Here is a 4,585-nt window from a genome sequence, read left to right as displayed (position 1 = left end):
GACATCCATCTAAATGGCAGGCACACGGAACTGCCCTCGCCGGCCGCCTCCCTCCCTCCCTCCCTCCCTCACACCGAGTTTGGATGCCACCATCCCCTAGTTGTGCCAGGCAGCCCCTCGCCCGCCCCACATACTCCGAGGAGTAACGGATCGATCGGTCAGTCACACTCTTTCACGCGGAACGCTCTCTGTTTGAGAGAGCGATTCGCCTGTTTTCATAGCTTCCCGTCATACTTTCGTTTTCGTCTCCTGAGGGGGTCGGCCTGACTCCAGGCCGCGTTCGCTGTGTCCCGGCGCGACCACGGCCAGCCAGCGTTTTTGCCACTCGGGAGCGGTGGTGAGTGCCCTGTCCTGTGCCCCACGGGGGGGGAGGGGGGGGACGGGACACGACTGATCATGGGAGGACCCTCCGGAGCGCCAGAGTGCTTGAGACTCGCGAGCGAGCGATCTGTGTTGTTTCCTTGAGGATCGAGACGGTTGTCGGGCGACACCTAGCGGTGGCAGTTATGTACAACGCTCCTGGTCCTCGTTCGCTGACAACAAGGACGGCGAACTGCCTGCCGTTAGCCGGGCAGAGTGACGATAGTCCGGGCAAGCAGGCGGGTGTGTCCCGGAGGTGGTGTCGTGTTTGGAAACGGTCTCTGTGTAGGAGGTTGTACCAGAGGACTAAGACGGAGGTGTGCGTGCAGGCTGGGACAGATGAGAGAGGCCGTCGGGGGGGGGAAAGAACTTTAGCGGGTCGACCAGAAGGCTCAGGTCCTTCGTGAATCACGGATAGGTGTCAGAGTCCACCCAGGCCTTTTTCTGCACGAGCCCCGGGTCTCCCCGGCGGCGGCGGCGGCGGCGGCGGGCCACGGCGTCCCGAAGCCGAGAGCGGGCGCCTGTCCCGGCCTCCCCGCCGGCCCTGCCCGGGCCCCGCGCTGTCTCGGGGCTTTTCGTTCTCTCGTTGCTCCTGCACGAGCCCCGGGTCTCCCCGGCGGCGGCGGCGGCGGCGGCAGCGGCGGGCCTCGGCGTCCCGAAGCCGAGAGCGGGCGCCTGTCCCGGCCTCCCCGCCGGCCCTGCCCGGGCCCCGCGCTGTCTCGGGGCTTTTCGTTCTCTCGTTGCTCCTGCACGAGCCCCGGGTCTCCCCGGCGGCGGCGGCGGGCCTCGGCGTCCCGAAGCCGAGAGCGGGCGCCTGTCCCGGCCTCCCCGCCGGCCCTGCCCGGGCCCCGCGCTGTCTCGGGGCTTTTCGTTCTCTCGTTGCTCCTGCACGAGCCCCGGGTCTCCCCGGCGGCGGCGGCGGCGGCGGCAGCGGCGGGCCTCGGCGTCCCGAAGCCGAGAGCGGGCGCCTGTCCCGGCCTCCCCGCCGGCCCTGCCCGGGCCCCGCGCTGTCTCGGGGCTTTTCGTTCTCTCGTTGCTCCTGCACGAGCCCCGGGTCTCCCCGGCGGCGGCGGGCCTCGGCGTCCCGAAGCCGAGAGCGGGCGCCTGTCCCGGCCTCCCCGCCGGCCCTGCCCGGGCCCCGCGCTGTCTCGGGGCTTTTCGTTCTCTCGTTGCTCCTGCACGAGCCCCGGGTCTCCCCGGCGGCGGGCCTCGGCGTCCGGGCTTCCCTGCACGTCGGTCCCCGGTTGCTTTGTAGAGTCTCTCCCCCCCCCTTTGGTTGCCTTTCTCCACATACCCTCATATCCCGGGCGGCTGATCTCGGGTTCCTTGGCCGGGAGGGCGCGGGGTGCCCGGCTTTTCCAGCATGTACATCTCGCTCTCTTGGTCCTCTCACGGTTATGAGGTCGACCAGTTGTTCCTTTGAGGTTCGGTTCTCTTGTTCATGGGGAGATTTTTGGGACGTTTTGCCCGGCCTGAGTTCCAGAAGATCCCTGTGGCCTGTGAATTACTGCCCCGCACGTGTTGTCATTGTCACACGTTGCGATCTGCCCTTATTGTATCTGCAGATAGGTACTGACACGCTGTCCTTTAAGTGGGTGACATTAAAGGACTATGGTTTTCTCAGGTTGCCGTTTCCTCCGAGGCTGTTTGGGTATTCCCGTCCGCTCCCTCAGCCTCCGCTCTTGGGTCAAAGCAGCACCTCGAGCCCGGCCCGCGTGTGCTTCCCGTGCTTTGCAGCGTGGTGTGCCTCTTTTTTTTTTCTTTGGGCGGCTCTTTGGACCGTCGGCTTCCTTTTGGCTGGCTGCGGCGCGTGTCAGGTGTTCCCGCTTCGTGGTTGTTGTCGCCCTTGTTTTTACCGTGCTGGTGGGGATGGCCGGAGGGCTCTGTGGGCTCTGTGGAAAGGTGCTGTATTCTGGGCCTGTGCCCCTGCCCCTCGCCCGCTGTGTCCCCCCTGGCCACTGCCGTTTTTATTTTCCGCCCATCGTCCTGTGGGGCTCCCGAGACTCTCCACTGGCCAGCCCGGGTCACGCCGCTTTTCTCGCACACCACTCAACGCACCCGGTGTCCCTCTCTTGCCTCTCCCGAGCGTAGCTTTTTTTTTTTTTTTTAAATCTGCGGCATTGCTTATTTTTGAGGCAGAGAGAGGTCCCCCCCCCTCTTTCTCCTCCGGCTCTTGGAGCTCCCGAGCCTCCATTGGGTCCCCCGGCTTTTTTTTTTTTTTTTTTTTTTCCTTCCCCCTTTCGGTGGCAGTTTTTTTTTTTTTTTTTTTTTTTTTTTTTTTTTTTTTTCTTTTTTTTTTTTTTTCTTCTCCCAATCCCGTTAGAAAGCACGACTTTTCCCGTCTCGCATTGTGTTCTCTCCCGCTCTCGCTTGGTTTACTTCCCGACTTTGCGTCTCTGCTCGTATGGAAATTCCCGGTTTTAAACTTTTTTTTTTTCCCTCTCTGGATCGATGTGGCGCTCTCGTGCTGTCTTCGGGCCGGAGCCTAAGCCGCGCCAGGCGAGGGACGGACATTCATGGCGAATGGCGGCCGCTCTTCTCGTTCTGCCAGCGGGCCCCTCGCCTCTCCTCCCCACCCTCGGGTGGTGTGTGGAAGGCAGGGGTGCGGTTATCCGGCCTGAGCCCTGTCTGACCCCCGCACTTCCCGCTGTGGTTCGTGGGGTTCCTGTGACGCGTCAGGTGCTCTGTCGCCCTTACGCGGCTCACTCTGCCCGGTGTGGTTTGCTCGGCCCTCTTCCCCTGACTTGGGGGAAGGGGTAGACCGGTCTGCCGCGTCGCATGCCCTTCCCGACCGGTGTGTGCGTGTGCCTCGCTCGCGGTCCTCGTGGTGCTCCTGGAGCGTTCCGGGCTGACCCTCCAAAGGTGCCCGTTTCTGAGTGGTGGCGTCGTTTCCCGTTCCCCGGCGCGCCTCCTGTGCTCGGTCTGGCTGCAGTAGCGGTGCGTGTTTTTGTTCCCGGTTCGTTGTCGGCGGGTCCGTGTCGCCTCTGAAGGCGGGAGGTCGAGAGACCCCGAGGAGGGATAGCGGTAAGAGAGGCTCTGCGGTGTTGCCCGTCTTCTGAGAAGGGGGGAACTTTCCCCTTGGGCGAGCCACCCACCGCGCTACCTTAGCTGCCTTCTCCCGTAGGCTCTCCGTGCGTTGGTGTTGGTGTCGAGCGTTGGCGGGGCCGGCCTGGTTTTTGTTACTACCCTCTTTAGAGGGGGTGTACTCTGTTAAGTACTCCCCGCCGTCGCCACCCGGCGGGTGCCCGAGAGGCCTGGCTCTTGGGGGGGACCCGTTTTTTTAACCTCGGCCCGGGTTCCCCTGTCCGCGAAAGCTCAAGGCATGCCCTGGAGAAAAGAGAGCCTTACCGATACCGCAGACCTCCCCGCGTCCGCCCGCACGCGAGCCGCTCTCGGCGGTCGCAGCTGGAGGCCCGTCGGGCTGGGTCCGTCCCGCCCTCGTTGAGAAAAGTCTCTTCTCTAGCGATCCGAGGAAGGGGCGTGCTCTTGCGGTCTCTTTGGGGTTCCCTCCCGCATGGTCCCCCACGACCGCCCGCCCCGACCGCCCGATGCGCGTAGCTTTGGCCGGGTGTCCCCCCCACGCCCGTCTCCTGGGGGGGAACCCGAGTGTGTCCGTGCTCCTTTGGCCTACCGCGGCCCGCGCCTCCTCGCTCCGAGTCCGAGGAGGGATCACGCGGGGCAAGAGCCATGGTCATGCCGGCGTGTTTGGAGCCCGGGGGGTTCTCGTGGTTTAGTTGGAGGGTCGCCGCGGGATGTGGAACGGGGGGGGGGGGGGGTGCTGTGTGTGGTAGGTGGGCTTCCCGGGTCCCACCCGTCACCCCCCCCCCGACGTGTTCGCCTCGCCTGCCCGCCGCGTGCGGCCCCCTCCCGCGCGTCCCCGTTTTCGCCGTTCCCGCGGCGCGGACATGCCGTGTGTGTCGCGTGTGCGCGTAGTCGCTCGTGCTGCGGCGTTGTGGAGTCGCCTCGCTCCCCCTCCCCGGCAGCGTTCCCACGGTTGGGGACTACCGGTGACCTGTTCCCCCTTCTCGGGGCCGGGGATCCGGGTCCGGCGGGATCGACCTCTCTCTCGGGTGTGTGCGGCCTTCGGGGAACGACGGCCGGTCGCCCGCGGCGCGTCGCCGGACGCGTCGGGGCCCATTCCCGCTCGAGGGTCTTCGGCGGTGGCGGCGGCGTCGGTAGTCTCCCGTGTTGAGTCTTCCCGGGCTCCCCGGGGGGCCGTCGGTTT

This window comes from Peromyscus eremicus, unplaced genomic scaffold (genome assembly GCF_949786415.1).
Source record: "Peromyscus eremicus unplaced genomic scaffold, PerEre_H2_v1 PerEre#2#unplaced_630, whole genome shotgun sequence".
Taxonomy (NCBI): domain Eukaryota; kingdom Metazoa; phylum Chordata; class Mammalia; order Rodentia; family Cricetidae; genus Peromyscus; species Peromyscus eremicus.
The sequence above is the reverse complement of the archived record's forward strand: the minus strand, read 5'-3'. Positions refer to the sequence as shown.